A 21357-nucleotide genomic window follows, 5' to 3' on the forward strand; every position below is an offset into this window, starting at 1 on the left:
GAGTGACCGATTTTAACTGGGGCATTTTTCACCAGGACACCGGGAGAGCGAAACTCTCTTCTCTTTTCTAATAGTGCTGCAGGATTTTTAACGTCCACCTGGACAGTCAGGCGGGACCTTGGTTTAACGTCTCATGCGAAGAACAGCATCTCCGACAACACAGCACTGGCTCAGCCCTGCAAATTTGAATTCCTTTGATAATTAAGGCAATTATTGATACACTGCGGATTTCCGCGGCTGAAGATAGTAAGAGTGGGATCAGATAACTGCCTCAAATGACAGACAGAGATTTCCTGCAAAAGAAAAAAAGGCAAGATACATCCCACGAGGGAGGAGGCGGACAGTTTAATTACCTCGAACAGCTTAAGTGCTCCCTCATGGTGTAACAATGCTGTTGCTATTTCAAGGAAACTTGGGAGTCTTTCTCACGGTTTATCCTGGGTACACTCCGCTTCTCGACTCAGATTAACCCCTGAATTCAACTTACAACCAAACCCCTCATCAAGGTATCACAAGTTCCCCAACTATACCAGGTTTTGTTTCCCATGGCAATGTTTAACAAGCAGTGAGTTGGCTGATTTGTTCGCTAAGAGAAGAAAATGGCCAACGTCCGGGTCACCGGTAATGTCACTACCCGTTCGCTGCACATGGCCTCAGTGGCAACTCTAATAACACATGGTGCCACTGTGTCACTGCTGAATAATAATAATAATTCTTGCATTTGATATAGTGCCTTCTTATCATGTCGTTGAGACGCCTCAAAGTGCTTCACGAACTATACTGTAAAGTGAATTGACTGTAAATTCTGTGGGTGAAACGCGACTGCCAATTGTGCACAGCAGTGTCTCACAAACAGTCCTGGATTGGGTGAGCAAATTATGATTGTTTTTTGTAGGAATTATTACTGCTGGGTAAACAGGGGCATATGAAGTAAGGAATCTTGCCTAAGGTTTTGCCGCGCACGGGAATTGAATCTGGATCCTCCACTAACAACAATCTTTGTATCTGATATAAGTAATTTTCACTTCAGGGTAACGTGTTAAAATGACATAAAGTGTAGTTTACTTTAAAGTGTAGTGATTGCATATTTTGTAGGCCAATGTGGCAGCCAATTTGTGTATACCATGTCTCATGAACAGCCATCAAGTGAAATGACCAATTTTATTTGGGGTTTGTTGGCAGGGACCCCAGGATAAACTCCCTTCTCTTTTCAAATAGTGTAATGGGATCTTTATCGTGCCGTCGGGATCTTGGCTTATTGTGTCATCCGAAGGACGGCACCTCCAACAATGCAGCACTCCCCCAGCACCGCATCAGAAGGTCAGCCTGGAGCGTGAACTCAAAAACCCACCACCCACCCACCCTCTGGACTGACAAGCACGAGTGTGCTACCGACTGAGCCGGGCTGAGACCTGACTCTTTTGAAGGTCCGTCATTGTGAAACCTGACTTGATCGAAAACCATTTCACAAGACATTTGGGAAAGGCCACAAGGCGAGTAAGGCTGGCCTTCAACAGGAGATCTCAATTATTCACATGAAATGGAAGTTAGCGCTTGCTCCCAAGAGGGAAATCACTGCCAAAGTCAAAGAGAGAAAGACAGAGAGAATGTTTTTTTGTCAGCCGGGTGTCTGACACATCACCGTGCTTAAGAGTATCCAAACCAGGTTGGGATTTCCATGCATCCCACCTATACATGGAAATCCCAGAGATAGATTGTGGGAATGGAAAGTGACCGCTCTCCTGGAAGGCATGTATCCTGCTTACCTAATTCCGAAAACTATTAGGCGCAGGTTGGCAAGAACCAAGGCTTCAGGACCCCAGAGTGTGCATAGGTAAATCGTTGATCACTGCATTGATAGCACTGTCTGGCAAGCTTTCCCGCTGCTTGTCCAGCTAGGACCGATTCCCTAAGCAGACCAATGACTGTGACTGGTCTGCCCTTCCAAGTCCTGCCGATGAGCCAGACTAGCTGTGTTGTCATCACCAATGAGAGAAAAAAACGGGCGAGAGAGAGAAAACACATAGCCTTCTTTAATCGCCATTGAGATTTATGTGTTTCATTCCGAAGAGCGGGGCGTTCAAAGCCCATTGGATTTTGTGCATTTGATAAGAGGCGGAAATAAAATGCTTGCAAGCATTTCATTGCCAAAAGAAAAGGAGGAAAGGAAAAGAAATGGTCCCTTTTACAATCAATCATAAAACTCCTGAACATCGCAGGGAAAATGTGATTTGTTCCTGCAGTGAATGAGAAAGCACAGGTTGTTCTCTGAATGCATTTCCAATCTCTGCACTCTGCATCTCTGGGCAAAATGGGTGCAATTCCGCACCATCAATATTCTGCACACACGATCTATCAGCACGACCAAGGTCTGATTCCTCCCCCCTCCACCACACGCTGCTCACCTCATCCCCTGCAGAACAATATTTAACAGATTAGATTCTACCTCGTGAGACTCCTAAAATAACTCAACTCCTGCACCCACGTCATGTTGATGTCAAGAGGAGCTAAAAATAGCAAGCTGCTTTCTTGCAGTTAATAATTTGGTTGCAAATGAGAAAACTGGACACACTTTAGTGCTGCTCAAGCATATTTCTCACCCGAGGCTCAGGCCCTCATGGTCTCCGTAACATCTAACTCAGCCTTTCACAATCAAAGTCCCAGCACAGGAAACAAACAGCTGTTTTGTCCAGGGAATAGGAGGGATTCAGGAGAGGGATAAAGGGGTACAAGAGGGGTATAGAGGGGGACAGAAGAGAGGATAGAGGGGTAGAGGAGATGGATAGAGGGGTGGAGGAGAGGGATAGAGCGGTACAGGAGAGGGATAGAGGGGTACAAAAGAGGGATAGAGCGGTACAGGAGAGGGATAGAGGGGTGCAGGAGAGGGATAGAGCGGTACAGGAAAGTACCCCCTATCTCCTACCCGCCTCGCTGCCTCGACACCAGCTGACTGAGAACTATTTGGTGGAGCACTTCTCCCTGTGTGTGGGACAGCATGTCAAAACTACTCAAAGCAAGACAAGTATAATGACATAACTGTAAGCAATTGCAGCAGTCAATTAGCCCACAGCAACATCACACAAAATCAATGACCAATTTTATTTGTGATATTGTTGGCCAGGAGACTGGGAGAGAGAAACTCCCTTCTCTTTCCGAGTAAAGCTATGGGATCTTTAATGCTCAAGTGGCATCTTTGAGCTCACACTCCCCATTGTGAGGCTTCAACCCACAACCTTCTGACCCTCTAGCCTTGAGGCTGCCATTGGCTATAATGCAACGGACGCCTCTGAATACATGGTGGTCGGTTACAGCAAATACATCGACAATAATAATAATAATCCTTGCATTTGATATAGCGCCTTATCACACCATTGGGATGTCTCAAAGCTTCACAGAATATACTGTCAAGTGGATTGACGGTATTTTGAGGGCGAAATGCGGCAACTAATTGCGCACAGCAGTGTCCCACAAACAGTCGTGCAATGAGTGACCACATTTATTTATTTATTTGTTTGTTTGAAGGGATTATTACCCCCCGGAAAGCAATCCACCAATCGACTAACAACCGGGTTCCTACTTATTGTTAGGTAAAGAGGGACGTGTGGAGTAAGGAAACCTGTCGAAGGTTTCGCCCTGTCTGGGAATGAAACCCGGGTCCTCCAGCTTGCGAGGCAAGTGGTCTAAGCAATATGGTACAGGACTCCACAGAGCAAGCTACACATATATCAATCAGTGAACAAAGGAAAAAAATGATGGCAGCATTCGTTTCAGAGGCATTAAGCAGAAGCTGGCACCTGAGCAGGGCTGAACCCATTGTGATCATTAACTCCTCAACTGGAGCTCTGATGGATTCTGAAATAGAGAATGTGGGATGTCCGGGTGGTGTTAATAATCGCACTTCATCATGTGGGCCAGCGTGGCAAGATCAAGAGCATCTTGGTTCTAGAGGCTCTGCCTTCTCTCTGTGTAATTGCTTTTTCTCAGTAAATCTGGCTGCGATGGCAGGTTTTCACCCCCCTTTGCATGACAGTAGCTTAGTGAATCTTCACTATAATGAAATGTGTTGTACCAGCTTGCACTGAAATAAAAACTCCTATGTGAGTCACTGCTCCGAGAATGGCAAAACCACTCCAAAGCAGTGTAGAGATATGACTGTAGCCGGAGGCAGTGGTCAATTTGCACATAGCAATGTCCCACGAACAGCCATGAAGTGAATGGCCAATTTTAACACTGCAGGTTTGGTTCCACTCCCCACCCACTGTTACACAGATGATCAATAGCAACACTGAATATCTGCTCCATAAAGAATGATATCCTAAACTTCTAGCTCCATCAATCCTAGGCTATAGAAACCTGTCTGTTCAGGAGGATGTTAAAGATCCCACGACATGATTCAAAAAGAGAAGGGAGTTTCTCTCTCCTGGATTTCTGGCCAACAATCCCCCAGATAAGAAATTGGTTACTCATCATACAGCTCTTTTGTGGGACATTGCTGTGCACAAATTTGCTGCAGCGTTTGCCTATAAAATACAGTCACTACACTTTGCATTATATCCTGTGAATAGAGTAATTTTGCAAATTGTGCTAAAATCTTGTGTCTCTCCTCAGCTTGTGTGCAACTATGTTTGCTCAGATAACCCAGATTAATTCCTGCTGCGCAATCCAATAAACTCTAACAGCTTCATCAAATAAGCTATCCCGAGCTCAATAAAGCATTTAAAAATAGACTCATTCACACATTTCCTGTCCAAATTAAGAAGGGATTCAGAAGGTGCTTCACGGATCTAGATGTTTTGAATCGCGTTAAAAATAGCATTCCTCAGGCATGGATGAGACATTAAACCAAGGTCCCATCTGCCTGTTCCTATGGATGTTGAAGATCCCATGTCACAACTCAAAAAGAGAAGGGAGTTTCTCTCTCCCACTGTCCTGGCCAAAAACTCCTTAAATGAAATTGACATTCCTTTCATGGTTGGTTGTGGAACATTGGTGTGCAAATTGGCTACCGACATCGTCTACACAATACACAGTCACTACGTTTTACAGAAGTGCTTTATAACGTCTTGACAACGTGATAAGGCACTTTATCAAATGATTACTGTTAACTGCTCAATTGCTAATCTAATGAAGTACTTACTTTAATCTAATAATAGTAATCCTTATATTTGGTATAGCACCTTGCATATCAGGGAGACTCTCAAAGTGCTTCACAGGATTCACTGTAAAGTGGAGTGACTGTGTATTATGTGGGCAAAACTTGTGATTCCCATTCCCGGCAGTTGCGAAACCTTGGGCATGTTTCCTTGCCCCACACATCTGATAATAATCCCTCAAGAATAAAAACAATAATAAAATTGGTCACTTCAAACCACGACTGTTTGTGGGACGCTGCAATTGGCTGCGCGTTTCGCCCACAAATATCCAGTCAATTCACTTTACAGTATATTCTGTGAAGTGATTTGAAACGTCTAAAATACGCGAAAAGCGCTACATCAAATGCAAGGATTTTTTTTCTTTATTTTAGAGATGAATGAGAGAACAACAACCACTTGTATTTATATAACAACCTTCACATAGGATAAAGTTTGAGTGCGTCACAAAAACAGGGTTGAAGACCGAGCGAGGAAGAGAGAGGGGGGAGTTCAAAAGGTAAGTTTCGAAGTGGGACCTAAAGACAGATGGAGAAGGGAGTGGCGAGATGGAGGGTTGAAGAGAGGGCAAGACAAAGGGGTGGAGAGAGGGGTGAGACAGAGAGGCAATGAGCGAGCGAGACAGAGGGGTAGAGGAACGGAGTTGCAAAAGGAAGGGGCAAAGAATCTGAACAATATGAACACTTGACCATAGAAGGACTGGAAACGTCTCATGTCCCACTAACACTGAGTTCAGCTGCAATTCCACTGTGAGACTTGATGGACAGCAACATTGAAGTAAGAGCGAGAACGCACGCACACACACACATCATCGCTTGCTGGCAGCAGACATTCCCTCTCTTGAAAGCAAGTTGACGTCAGTGAGGAGCGATGCACTTGGAAGAGGACCATGCGAATTGCGAAAGTTCCCAGTCTTTATAAGTTCAACAAGGGTTTTTTATCTTGACGGCTTAAGTACAGAGAGGAGCTGAGTCAGCTTCACTTGAAAGCCCGCATTAGTAAGTACTTAAACAACCCGGGTCAACGCTACTTTTCCATTTTCAAATTGTCTTTGAGACTATAATAAGCAGAAAAAATGATTCAAAAAGTAATGAGGGGCTCTAGTCGCTCCTTAGAGACATGCTTTGGTCATTAGAAACATTTCCTTCCTAAATATCCTCTTTCCTGCATGAACAAATCTTTAGCTGTCGTTATCCCAAACTCTGCTGCCTGCATCCTCAGCCAACAACCCCCCCCCCCCCCCCCACAAGCTGTGCATGCTCATCATCCCAGTCCTCAGCTACCTCGGGCTTGGAAAAGGTCCCTTCCCTCTCCGTGCCATTGGTAGCTGAGTCTTCACATTTTACTCCCCTAATCTCTGGAACTCACTCCCTCTATCCCTCTGTGCTGCCCTCCCCCCCCCCCAATCTGTTGTTAAGCACTCTGAAAACCACCTCACATGAAGAACGCTATATAAATGCAAGTCGTTGCTGTTATCTTTAAATCCCCTTTGTTTTTTTTTGCCACAGTTATTTTAAATCTGAGTTCTCTGCTTACCGACCCACCCACTAGTGGAAACAGTTTCTCTTGATTTACTCAATCAAAACCCCTCATAATTTTGAACACCTGTATTAGATCTCCCCTTAACCTTCTTTGCTCCAAGGAGAACAATCCCAGTTTCTCTGGTCTCTCCACATAATTGAAGACCATCATCCTTGGTATCTTGGTAAATCTCCACTGGACTCTCTCCAAGGCCTTGAAATCCTGCCTAAAGTGCTGTACTCCGAATTGGATACAATACTCCAGCTGAGGCCTAAGTAGTGATTTATAAAGGTTTAGCATAACTTCCTTCCTTTTGTATTCTATTGCCTTTATTTATAAGCCATATCTATACCTAAATAAGCCACTCATAATATATTAAATACCATGTATTCTGTACCAAAGTGCAGCAGTGTGTGGATCTTTGTGATCAAATCCCTGTGAGGACAAGGTCTAATTGTAATGATTGAAACACGGATTAATTCAGCAGCCTGACCCTGTGCCACAATATAGCTTGGCTTTTCTCCATGTATTTGTTATTCTAAGAGATTATATTACACAGAACGTGCACATGGAGTTTACCCCCAGGCTTGGTGTTCCAGAGACTGCATTTGAAACTCAGCCACTAGTTTAAACTGGACATGATTGCAATTCTGGTTTCCGTTAATAATTGTTTTGGATCCAGATTCACACGTTGATTCACCACTCACCCCCACCCACCCACCCCGCCCCACAAGCTGGAGAGGGTTTTCTAGAATTCCTGAATCCCTACTCTGTCAGTTCCGGTGGATGTTAAAGATCCCATGGCACGATTCAAAAAAGAGAAGGAAGTTTCTCCTGGTGTCCTGGCCAACAATCCCCCAAATAAAATTGGTCACTCACTGCAGGGTTCTTTATGGGACATTGCTGTGTGCACATTGGCTGCTGTATTCATCTAGAAAATACAGTCACTATACTTTACAGTAAACCATTTAAGACGTGCTCTGTATTAGATGTAAGGAATACCATTATTTATATTGGCAACACTTATACTTTTCATTTGCATGATTGCACGACACTCTGATACATCTAGTGCACAGAAGATGGAGAGGCAAATTAATCATTTCATTCATTAATCATTCACACAAACAGCACTTGGCACAAGGTGTTCCATCTCAGTGTGCCTCCTGCTAAAAACTGCACCAATATATTATCCCAACAATTCACTTCCCAAACCATCCTCTCCGCTTATCATAGCCAAGCAAATCATTCATTTGTGAATGTTAAAATTGTTATATTTGATTACCAGCACCTATAATGCTGAAATGTCACAAAGCTCTTTGCAGTAATTACTGCTAAGTGCAGCGACTGTGTTTTGTAGGCAGATGTGGCAGCCGATTTGTTCACAGCAATGTCTAACGAATAGCCAGAAGGTGAGCGGACAATTTTATCTGAGGGATATTTGGCCAGAATGTTACTGGCAGAAAGTTCATTCTCATCTGCAGAATAGCACCTCTGACAAAGCAGTGCTCTCACAGTGCTGCACGGGAGTGGCACCCTTGACTCTTAGCCCCAAATCATCCTCAACTTCTGATGCGAAGGTAAGAGTCCACTGAGGCCTCGATGTGCTGAAAGTAAACATGATGTGTATGCAGGTAAGGATGTCTGTCTGACAGATATAGCAGAAGAATAAGCAATGAACAACTAAACAATGAGCAACTAACTGTACTGATTTGTTTAACACCTGAGGTCTGAGTGAGAATGAATAAAATAATTATCCTTGCATTTGATACATGTAGTTGAGTTGTCAGGAGTGTCAGTGAGTGCAGTGTTCTTTCCTGACACCCCGTCAAAAACTGCTCGAGCAACACTTTGCCTAACTCACAGCATCTCCGAGCTGCCTATTGCCCAAATCCCTCAGATACACAATTCTCAAACCGTGCACTGTGCTGTGGAATCTGCAGCTCACAGTCACTGCTGAAGGAGAGCAAGAAGCCACGAGAGTAAAATGAAAGAGCTCCGACTCAGATCATTGAAAGTCAGGACTGAGCCAGGAGCAGCAATTAAACAAACCAGGGGTCTTCAGCCCTGAAAACAAATTCTCACAGGGCACCTTATAGAGATTTTTAATGGGATTGAGAAAATAAACTCAGAACAATACTTTCGGGTGTACCAACGCAACAGAACAAAAAGACCACAGGCTCAGGGCTGCAAAAGGCAATTTCAAGGCAGACATCAGGATGTATTCCTTTACCCACAACAAATGTAATGACTGGGACACATGGCCAAGAAGTATGGTTATGGCCAGGACACTGAACACATTTAATAATAATATAATAATAATCATCCTTGCATTTGATACAGTGCCCCATCACCTCTTCGAGATGTCTCAATGCACTTCACAGGATATACTGTAAAGTGTACTGATTGTGTATTTTGTGGGCAAAACGCACTAGACAATTGCGCACAGCAGTGTCCCACACACAGTCGTGGATTGAGTAACCAAATCATTATTATTATACAACAACAAGATTACATTTGTGTAGCGCCTTTCACGTTGGGAGGACATCCCAAGGCGCTGAAGATTTATATTTAAGAACTAGCTTGATGCTGTGAAGAAAGAATGTGATCAAATTGGTCGAAGGGCCTTCCTCATCCGAACTAATCTTCTGATCTCAGGAAGAACATTGTGCCATCATACCCATTTCTCCAAGTTATTTTTTCAAATCTTTCTTTTTCATTAACTAACCACAAAACAATAAAGTGAAACAGAGAAAGAGAGGCAAGTCTCAGTTGCAATTTTACATCTAAAATGCACCAAGTTTTTTTTATATATATGGATATCATACATAGACACCGTAGATAATTTCTGCACAGAAGAAGGCCATTTGGCCAGCACAACCATTGCTGGTTCTTTGACCAATTCTTTCAGTTCCATTTACCTGCATTCCTGGAGCATAATCAATGGCACTTGCAATCTCTATGGAAAGACCATCAGTATCACATGAGGTAAGTTGCCCGGGTTTTAGCTGGTTAATCCCCAGCGGTACCCCAAACCCCACTGTGAGGTCCCCAAGCCTTGGCTCTAGCCAACCTGCACCTAAATTCTCTGTGATTAGGTAAGCAGGGCGTGTTACTTTGGGGAGAGAGTGAACACTCCATTTCCATGTGTAGATGACATACACATGGGGAACTCTCAATCTCGGCTTGAAGAGTCTTCAGTGTGGCCATGAGTTTCCATGGGGATCAGGTATCCGGCTGACCAAAAAAACGGACAGGGATTCCGAGAAGTGAGGGTTGAAATAAGTGGCAGTGAGTAGATATTTAAATTCATAAAAGGTGGGAATAAAATACGAGACAGAATGCCACCAGTCAGCCATTTGATGTCAAATGCAAACACAAGAAATGATTAAGCGATCCAAGATGTTACCCTGTGTGAAGGGTGCTGTTTAAATGCAAGTTGTTGTTGTTATATTGAGCCAGATGTATATCACTGGATGAAAATTCTGGCCATTGCTCCTGGTTCCTTGACACAAGACACCACTTATTCTCTCCACTCTGAGTCCCAATCGTCACATCCCGCATTACATGTGTAATGGAAGTGATGAGATGGTAAATTAGATTATAGTGTCACTCGGGGCAACCTTTAGTATCTGATCAGGTCTAAGAAAGCATTCATTATCTGTGCTGAAATCAGGATAGAGGCAGCAGCTGAGCTCAGTTGTACACACAGAGGATGGCAATGAGACATGAAATTCAATCAGACTGCACCACGGTGCTAATCCGTTCCTTGGATGAATTAGATCATAAATGTGCTTTAATTTAAGAACGCAAGCCCTGTTGGTGTTGTGGATAGAGCTGCAGCTTACACACCAAGAGCTGGTAGTTTCCAATCCCTACCCGTGCTGAGTTTACATTAGCCCTTCCATCAGGAGAGGGGGAAGTCAGCCAGGGTTCCTGCTCCTGGTCCCTCTTCAACGCCCAATACTGTGTGTGAGCATGTGCAGCAGTTCTTGCTTCCTACGTTCACTACCAAGGCTCACACGTGGCCAATGGTCACTTGGGCAGGCGGGGCAGGGAGGGGGAGAAGGGAGTTGGGAGGGCAACCAGTGCCCATGGAGCCACACCCAGTGAGAGGAGGCCAGACCGGATCAGGCAGTGGGGAGAAATGTAGAATCCTTAAAACTCACCAACAACTGTTTCATGTGTGTGGGCATAATTATACACAAGAGCTTCAGAGAGTGTTTACAAAAAGAAAGTACAAAAGCCTCAACAGAGTGACAGTGCCCCTTGGATGTCTAAACCTTGGTCAAAGTGCTTGTTGAGTATATCTAGTTACTGAAATGAAGCTTTCCTTCTTAGCCCCTTGATGTGATTTAAAGCTCCTTGAGGGAGTTTTTACATTGGCTGGGCCATGTGTTCGAAGCGATATAAATCAATGGGTTAGAGTACCGCCACCGCAGCTAAAGGGAGTTGAGCGTCTGCTGACGACAATAAACAGAGGCTATATGATTCCATCTCTTTGATATCTGGAGCCGTTGTGGGAAAATTCTTTATATGGAAATAAAAGATAACAAGGGCACAGGACAATAAGGTCAGGAAATACTTCGGGCTCCCAGGTAGTGGGTGGAAAATGGAAAGCGAGTCTGACTGGTTAGCCACTCACACGTTCCTCTTCCAGGTCCTCGAGGTCAAGACCCTCAGTGCTGAGGGCCTGGGGTGGTGTGTGACGTAATAAACACGAGAGCATCATTATCCCTCAGAATGTTTAATAACTAGGTAAAGATGGGTCTGCTTGTGTGAGGTTAACCTTGCTGATGATTTTGAGGAAAAAGGTTCTCTGGAAATCTCTCCTCAAAGCCTTGACCTCGAACTCCATCTCCACTTAAAGTTCCCACGGCACTATCCAACAAAGAGAAAGGAGTCGTCCTGGCCAATAACCTTTACAGATTAAATTGGCCATTCACTTCATGGCTATTTGTGGGGCATTGCTGTACGCAACCTGGCTACCTACAAAATATACAGTCACTACAATTTTTAGTATATCCAGTGAAGCTCTTTGAGCCATCTTCTTGAAGTGATAAGGCACTGTATCACATGATTATTTTACACCCAGGATGGAGCCTTACCAGCCTGCGAGAGTGAATGACAAATAATTATTCTGTGTAGATCGGTGAGGAAATAATCGCACAAGGTTCTTCTCACACAGGTTGTTACTTTGATTGTGTCTATAAACTAACAGGAAGATGACCCTCAGTTTCCTCTGAGCAGCGTCCTCTCAGTGGGATTGAGAACATTCGTTGTGGTTGATGAAGACTGCTGTGAAATGTGAGGTGCAGGACAGTTCTGGAGAATGTTGCCACAACAGGGAGGTTGCTTATAATGTGTTCAGTGCTCCAGTTCAGTGCTTTTCAACAAAAGCTTAACCCTAATGCGTCCCTAGGCTTTTTTCTCCCGTCAGCCAGATGTTGGAGTCATACAGAGACTTGTCTCTGTGCTTAAAAAGCCTTCAAAGCAAATTGTACAATCTATACACATTTCTGTTTATCTGGAATATAAAGTGCCTCTCTCCCTGGAGGGATGCACCATCCTCATCTAATACCAGGGCTTATCAAGCGCTTGGTGGACCGCAGAGCGTGCGTTGGGGTACCTGCTGGAGTTTAACCAGTTAAAACTGAATATCTTGCCATTGAGAGCACTGTCTGGCAAGCTTTCACATTCGAGCCCTGGCTTGCAGAGTTAACAGGAGATGAGTGGGCACTAAAAGTTGCCTTACAGAAACAGTCACTTATACTTGACAGAAACTATTCGTGAAGCACTTTGGGTCACTTGGGCAACGGTTTTTCAAGGTTATTCGTTGCACTGCCGAGGGCTTCACACACACACCCTCCTGAGGTACCATATTGTACAGAAGTTCCTCAATCACAAAGAAAGAAAATTTTAGGACGTCTGTTGTCATGACTGTCAGAAGTAACTGCAAACAGAGGAAAAGACGCCACTTTGTTAAGACCTTAAAAGGAAACGGTGACATTTTTTTTCCAAAAATACACACAAGAAGTTTTAAACTAAACCTTTAAAAAGGACGCAACTGAAAGGTTCAGGAGGGTTGTGCCTGGTATTTAATTAAGTCGTACATCTTCCTGACTCCCCCAGAGCAAGCACATTAATCACAAATTTTGCCTGGACAGATTCACTTGCCAGATAATCAAATCATCTCTGTATATTTAAAAGAACATTTAATAATGATCATTGGAAACCAAAGTACATTAACAGATTTTAAGATCCAACCACCTGGCCTCTGTCCCACTTTGAGGCCGGTTTACTGCACCCAGAGCAGCTTTGCCTACAAGATACACAGTCACTACACTTTACAGTAAATATTCTGAAAAGCACTTTGAGGTGTCTTCCTGAAGTTCTCCGGGGGGTTAAGGGGGGGAGTCTTAAGAAGCTTCAAGACCCTGAAGAGGTTAGCCTGCAGTGGTCCCGCCTTAACAGAGGCAACCAATCAATTACAAACAGCCGGAACCCCTAAACAGGAAGCTCATTCTGTAATGTGGGTGACAGGGGGTGACAGGCAATTATTAAGGAGCTCTCGATCAACAGGTGCCATCTGCATCCTCTGCCCGAGTTGGTAGAATGAAACATCTGAACACCAGTGAGTGCGGTGGATGGAGTTTCATTGTTCAGATTTCCAGGGAAGGCTGGAGGAGTCGGTTTGATTTTTTTTCCAGATGCATTGGAGTTAATTAACTTCAGGAGCATGAGGCTGCCTGGCCTGCTTACGTTATATTACGGTAACAGGCTTACGCTAAGTCTACAGCTATTTCCACAGAGAGTGGTGAATATGTGAAGGTGCGGGAGACAGACTGCGTCAGTAAATTCAAGAGGAAATTAGATCACTCTCTGCTTTAGAAATTGATTTAGGGCTATGGCAGATACTTTGAGACTGGCCAGATGGACTGTAAAGGTCTTTTCTGGTCTGTCCGTTTGCGTGTTCCTCTCCGGAATGAATGTGACTCTTCAGGTAAGGAGCACATTGTCGCTGGAATTATTTGTGTCTTCTCCTCTCTTCCCAAACTCTGCCACCCCCCAGTTTCCCCCAGTCTCTCCATTCTACAGATCTTCACTGACTGAAAGGACATCCATTCAAAGGTCCACTGTAGCCAGCAAATGGTAATTGTCCTTCTTAACCTATGTAATCTGTACAACATCCCCTCAAGCCAGCTCCATTCTCCAACAGGGACACTTAGGTACCAGCCTGGCTCAGTTAGTAGCACTCTTGCCCTCTGAGTCAGAAGCTTGTAGATTCAAGGCCTATGCAGGGACTTTTGAGCTCAAAGTTTAGTCTGGCACTGCAATGCAGTGCTGGGGGAAGTGCTGCACTGTTGGAGGCTGGATGTTAAAGACCTCATAGCACTATTCACAATGAATAGCAAAAAATTGTCCACCTACATCAATGTATGATCTGACACTGACAGGGGAGTGAATGCAGCCTGGTGCGAGGGAGGTTGAGATCGTGAGCCAAATCTGAGCTTCTGGATTGCAGTAACTCTACACTAAGAGCTTGTACCAAATCCAACCTCCAGGCTTGTTTATCCTTCAGCAATGTCTCGTGTAGTCCTCAGTCTTTGGCGGGTTAGTAAACTCTGAAATTGTATCTCAATCAAAACCACATGTATGTAAACACAGCCGTTTGCTGCATAAACTGGTGCAGTTGCTTGGTGTGTGCTAACTGGAGCAGCTCTGAACAAATAAACTCACGAGCGAGAAAGAGACGCACTCGCCAAGGTTTTCTCTGGCCTTATCATGTGATTGAGACATTACAAGGTGCTATATCAAATGCAAGGACTTGGCTCAAACCTCAAAGCGCTTCAGAGGAGTTTGGTCCTTTGGATGAGACATTAAACAGATGTTAAAGATCCCATGTCTCTGTTCGAAAAGAGAAGGAGTATCTCTTGGTGTCCTGGCCATCAATCCCCCAAATAAAATTGGTCACTCACTCCATGGCTATTTGTGGGACACTGCTGCACGCAACTGGTGCATTTCATCCGCAAAATACACAAGTCAATCCATTAGCGCACAGTATATCCTATGAAGCGCTTTGAGACGTCTCGCCGACATGAAAGTTGCTATATCAAATGCAAGAATTATTACATTATTATCAGTGCAAAGTGTAGTGTTTGTTTATTTTGTAGGTGAATGCGCCATCCAATTTGTACACAGCAGTGTCCCACAAACAGCCATGAAGTGAATGACTAATTTTATCTGGGGAGAAACTCCCTTCACGTTTCGAATCGTGCCTTGGGATCTTCATTGTCCGTCTGAACAGGCAGACAGGACCTTGGTTTAAATGAAGGACAGCATTGCTAACAATGCAGTGCAACCCCTGCACAGTACTGGAGTGTAAACCTGGACCATGGGGCTCCAACCGGTCGATTGCCACGAGGTGGCGATGTCACGCATAACCAAAAAGACAAGAGGAACAGGCGATAGATCTGCATCATTACTGAGTTCTAATTGAAAGGGAAGCCAGATGCACAAACTGTTTCATGCTTCTGGAAATAAAAATATAAACCTTAATGTTAAAACTGCAAAAAATCTTGCTCTTGCCTCCTGGTTTTATTAAGTACTAGCTGTACCGTTTGCAGCTACGCTTGCAACCAAAGGATCCAATATGGAATGTAGATTTCAGTGATACCACTTACAAACCATTTAACATGCCATAAGCACTGTGTGTACACCTTAAAAAAAATGCCATACATATGTGATGAGCTTGTTTAGGTCATAGCTCAACAATTGGAGATAGCCCCGAAAAAAAATGGCCATCACGCTCTCCCATTCAAGACCTTTCCGATGAGGTATAAATCATGTCTCTACGTCAATCGATTATTGCGTTCTTGGTGGACAGACACACAGACATTTTGTCTTATTAGTATTAGTATAAGATTGATGTGTAAGACGTCATCCAGCAGCAATCATTGGATTAGAGATCCTTGGCCTAGACTACGAGGCTTTATTGTATTATTATTTTACATCAATCAGACTCCAGTACACTGAATGTGTGTTTATAATGCAGTCACGCTGTGGAACCTGGGACAGCGGAAATGCTAATTTATCGATGACGTGATGAGGAGATATCAATGCAAGGATTATTACTGTTATAAATACAACTGGTTGACAAATCCAGTTACAAAAGGGGACGAGGAAAGAGTAGGTAAATAGAACTGTAATGATAATAATAATCCCTGCGTTCGATATTGTGGCTTTCATATTGGAAGGGCTTCTCACAGTATTTACTGTGAAGTGGAGTGACTGCAATTGCAAGCAGATGTGGAAGCCAATTGCACACTGTAATGTGAACGAACAATTTTATCTGAGTAATTGTTGGCCAGAACACTGGGAGAGAGAAACACTCTTCTCTTTTCGAATAGTGCCGTGGGATCTTTAACATCCACCTGTACAAGCAGACAGGGTCTTGGCTTAACACATCATACAAAGCACAGGACTCCGACAATCCACCACTTCCCCCAGCACTGCGTTGAGGTTTCAGCTTAGACTATGTGAGTTCATGTCCCAATGTGAGGTTTGAACCCACAACCGTCTAACTTTTAGGCGAGAGTGCTAGCAACTGAGCCAGGCTGACACACTGTAATAGATAGACTAGCTTCCACACTAAGCCACTGCAGTGTCGCTCCTTCCTAACACCTCGTGAATTTGGGAATATGAAATTAACACAACCATGCATCCGATTTCGATGTGCAATCACTAACCAGCATCACCTCAATTGATTTCCTTTTCCTGGAGGTGCTGTCTGTTAATTTCGCTGAAAGTCACCACGTCTCTCTGTTAGAACGCTCTGTTCATTTACTCAGATCACCTGGGTTGCCATGACATTTTTCCTGCTAAAGGACGATGAGTAAATGATTCAATTCAAGGGCGCAGCTTTCTTATGTAAAACCCATTGCTACCCAACCCCCATTATAGCAGGGCTTCAACCCTGAAATGAGAACAACGGTTTCAGCATCTATTGTGCACCCAGTTCCCAAACACCAACCATCTCAGGCCTGGCTCAGTCAGTGTCACTCTTGTTTATAAGCATACAAGGTTGTGGTTTCCAGACCCACGTAGGGACTTTGAACTCGCATCGTCTAGGGCTGACTCTCCACTGCACTGTGTGCTGCATTGTTGGCCCTTCGGATGAAACATTAAACCGAGGACATTAAAGATCACACGGCGTTAAAGGAGTTTCTCTGTTCTGGCCAACAATCCCCCAGATAAACAGCTGGTCACTCACGTCAATGCTGTCTGTGGGAACACTATAGTTTGTAAATTGGCTGCTGTGTTTGTCCATGAAATACACAGTCACCGCACATTTCAGAAAATCCTGTGAAGCGCTTTGAGAAGTCCTCCTAACATGATTATCGCCAGCCCCAGAAAGTGGAATGAAGCTGAGACCTGCTGGGGTTTGGTAGTTGTTCCTATAGAGCATTTGGTAGTAAACACTGCAATAATAATAATACTACTTACACTTGATATAGCGCCTTTCATGTTAGGGAGGATGTCTCGAAGCACTTCACAGGATTTGTTGTAAAGTATAGTGACTGTGTATCTTGCTAGCGAACCCAGCAGCCAATTTGCGTGCAGCCACAGGCCCACAAACACCATGAAGTGAATGACAATTTTATTCGGTCAATTGTTGGCGAGAACATTTAACCAACAAGGACACTGGACGTTTGAAGTTGAAAGATGGATAACGCCATCACAGAGACACCAAATGTCACGAGTGACACGGAGATAGCACAGCCTCAATTGACGGTTAGTTTGTTTACCTCACCGCTGTTTCTTAAAGTGAAAATAAAGAGAAAGATTGGTTTCGTTTGATTTGCTGTTTGCTGTGGGGTGCAGAACCCATCGTCACAGCTCACGTGGTCAAAGAGTCTGAACTGCTCCATCCACTGACCCAGTCTGATGGAACAAATAAATCAGAGAAACCATATTTCGCCCACAAAATACACTTTGGTATATTCTGTGCAGAGCTTTGGGATGTTTCAACGATGTGATAATAATAATAATCATAATAATATTAATAATAATCCTTGCATTTGGTATATCACCTTATCATGTCAGAAGGACGTCTCAAAGTGCTTCACAGGAATTATTGTGAAATGGAGTGACTGTGTATTTGCAGGCAAATGCAGCAGCACAATTATGTACAGCAGTGTCCCAGAAACAGCCTCGGAGTGAGTGACCGATTTTATTTCTAATAATAATAATCCTTGCATTTGATATAGCGCTTTTTCATGTCTTCCAGACGTCTCAAAGCACTTCACAGATAACACTGTAAAGTGAATTGACTGTATATTTGTGAGCGAAATTCGGCAGTCAATTGTGCACAGCAGTGTCCCACAAACAGTTGGGGTTTGAGTGACTCCTTATTGTTTTCTTAAGGATTATTATCACCGGATAAAAGATCATATTTGGGGGAATGTTGGTCAGGCAACTCCCTGCTCTTTTTGAATAGTGCCATGGGATCTTTCCGACTGAACAAGATAAGGCGCTATATCAAATGCAAGGACTATTATTATTGTAGACATCTACTGCACAGAAAAAGGCTACTGTGTCTGTACTGGCTCTTTTAAAGAGAAATCCTCATTTATTGTCTCCTCCCCTATAATGTTTATAATGCTGTAGCTGAGACTTAACAAGCATGACAGGGTAAAGGAAACATTTTGATGGCCACTAGCATCCTGCCATGAACAGGCCATTCCTGTTCATTAGCCATGTAAGCACAAGCCCTGTGTGACATACTGTCAGACTGTAGGAGGGTCTGGATAGAGGCAACACATCCCCCATCAATTACAAACTATCACCAAGTCAATCAGTATAATGTTATGTTGGAGGGGGAGGGAAGGAGGGGAGAGAGGGGGAGCGTGAAGTTTCCGTGACGCACAGCCATCACACTAACAAAGGTTATGGTTACATAGCAACAGGAAATGGTGTAGAAGTTTCCTGTAATACAACACTGCAGATTGGAAGGCAGCACAAATATTACACTTGCTGAGCTGCAGCGTAGCATCTCAAGCCAGCACCTAGCTTTGCCTCCTTTCTCTGTCCAGTCCTTCCATTAAGCATTAAGTCAGCAAGACTGTGTGTGAGCTACAGGAGCTGGGCTCACAGGCCAAGGCGAGCTCCAGCTGATGACCCAACATCTCCCAAATCGTGAGGACGATCAGCCATATCGAGGGCAGATTTTTACTGCTGAGGTTGGGTAGCAATTAGCCAAATTGCCTGCCACCAGAGAACCACATTAAACTGTACTAGAACTTGTGGTCACGCAATCCACGACTGCTTGTGGGACACTGCTGTGCGCAATTGGCTGCCGTGTTTTGCCCGCAAAATATACAGAAAATTGACTTTACAGTAAAAAACAAAATGTAAGACGTTGACTCACTTTCCTTTCTCCATAGATGCTGCCTGACCTGCTGAGTGTTCCCAGCGACTTCTGTTTTTGACTTTACAGTATATTCTGCAAAGTGCTTTGAGACGTCTCAATGATGTGGTAAGGCTCACTATCAAAAGCAAGGATTATTATTATTATTATTTTGAAGTGAAGATCGCTGAAGAGAATGGGAATCAAGCTTGTCGCAGCTTTCCAGAACAAATAAATGTAACATTGGCTCACTGGAACAGAAAAGTTTTGCACCAGGCTAACAATGTGCATCGGCTAGCTCCACTCCTGGCTTTACGAGCAAGACCAAGGCCAAGCACGGAAACCATCAAAAGAAATGTTGCTGCCAGCTTATTTCTGGCTCAGTTGACAGCATTCTCGCCAGAAGGTTGTGAGATCTTACATTTGAGACTGACACTTGCTGGGCCGAGGGCGGGCAGGTGGGGGGAGGGTGCCATGCTTCTGATAAAACTCGAGATCCCGTCTGCCTGTTTAGGTGGACGTTAAAGATTCCATGGCACTACTGGGAAAGTGAAGGGAGTTTTTTTTCCCCAGTATCACAGCCTCCTGTATCACAGGACACTATAAGAAGTATAAAGATTATTATTATTATTTAGGTTTTGTGCCTGATGACATTTGTTGGACTATTATAATTATCCTTGCATTTGATACAGCGCCTGATCGCATTGTCAAGAAGTCTCGAAGTGTTTTCCAGGATATACTGTACTGTAAAGTGTGTTACTGTGCATTCTGTGAGCTCTTGGGTGTGATATGGAAGGAGCCATTATGAGGTTGTTATGTAAATACCCTACGCTTCCTATTCAGAATATTGACAACATAAACAACGACTTGCATTTATATAGCACCCTTCACACCGGATGGCATCTCGGAATGCTTAATTTGGCATTTGATTGAGGCGCCCTTCATGATGAAAAACATTAAAAACAACAAAGAAATTACTTCCTCAATAACACCTTGCCTTGAGCCACCCATAGAGCAGTAAACAAAGGCAGTTTTTTTGCTGCTGAGGTTGGGTAGCTATCAGCCAAGTTGCCTGCCATCGCACAATCTGGCACTCTGTTCAAACACAATTAAACTGTACAGCGAAGCGTGAATTTCCAGGGCCGCACTTAACTTTCCTCGTGCTAGTTCTGTCTCATCCTCGTCTCTAGGACTTATTGATCACGCAAACAATTGTGCCCATTAACTTTCATGGGTTTGATGTTTCTTCTGGACATCGCACGTCTTCGATTCTTTTTTCGCACATCAGAATTGAGTCAACAAAAACGATTTTGCGAAGAGGAAGGAATTAGGCAATGTTCACCTCTACATCACCATTAATTTACATATTGACACGTACAGAACTCACACTGGCCTCGTCAGCCTCTTAAGCACAGTCTTAATAATTCGTGAAAAGAGTTCACTTTGAGCCATACAAGGTGTTATAAAAATGCAAGAAGTTTCTTTCTTCTTTCTAACACACAAAGACACAGACAAATACACACAGACAAATACACACAGACACAAAGGCACAGACACAGACAAATAAACAGGATCTTGAACTGTATCCTCTGTGTGATGGGAAGCCAGTGGAGTTGGGCGAGGATGGGGGTGATAGTGTCATGGAGCCTGGTCCGGGAGAGGACACGGGCTGCAGAGTTCTGGATGATCTGCAGCCTATGCAGGGAGGAGTTGGGGAGGGCGACAAGCAAGGAGTTTGTATAGTCGAGACTCGATATTATGAATGCGTGTGTGAGGGTCTCGGCGGCCTGTGGTGTGAGACAGTGGTGGAGCCGGGCGATGTTGTGGAGCTGGGGGAAGGCAGAGGGGATTAAGGCACGGATGTGGGTAGAAAGGATAGTTGAGGGTCAAACAAGACCCCAAGGTTCGGGACTGGCTCAGTGAGGTGGAGTGTGCAACCATGGATGGTGATGCTGTCAGCACCTGAGGTGAGGAGGCGCTGACGGGAGCCAATCAGGAGAGCCTCGGTCTTGTGGACATTCACCTGAAGAAAGTTAGTTCTCATCCAGGATTTGATGTCTAACTGACATTCTGTCAGCACAGCAGTGGTCCTGGAGTCAAGGGGGGAGACAGAGAGATAGAGTTGGGTGTCATCCGCATATATGTGGAAGTTGGTGATGTCACCAAGAGGGAGCCTGTAGATATTGAAAAGGAGGGGATCAAGGACAGAGCCCTGAGGAACGCCACACGAGATGGCATGGGGATTAGAGGAGAAACCATTTATGGAGATGAAGTGGAGGC

At 44.2% G+C, this 21357-nt stretch overlaps 1 protein-coding gene across 5 annotated transcripts in view; it reads right to left on the minus strand.

Moving 5' to 3' along the window:
- Positions 1–21357, minus strand: part of LOC103188273 (cytoplasmic phosphatidylinositol transfer protein 1) — a 79926-nt gene that overhangs the window by 33880 nt on the left and 24689 nt on the right. The window lies entirely within an intron of this gene.

Source organism: Callorhinchus milii, unplaced genomic scaffold (genome assembly GCF_018977255.1).
Source record: "Callorhinchus milii isolate IMCB2004 unplaced genomic scaffold, IMCB_Cmil_1.0 Scaffold16, whole genome shotgun sequence".
Classification (NCBI taxonomy): domain Eukaryota; kingdom Metazoa; phylum Chordata; class Chondrichthyes; order Chimaeriformes; family Callorhinchidae; genus Callorhinchus; species Callorhinchus milii.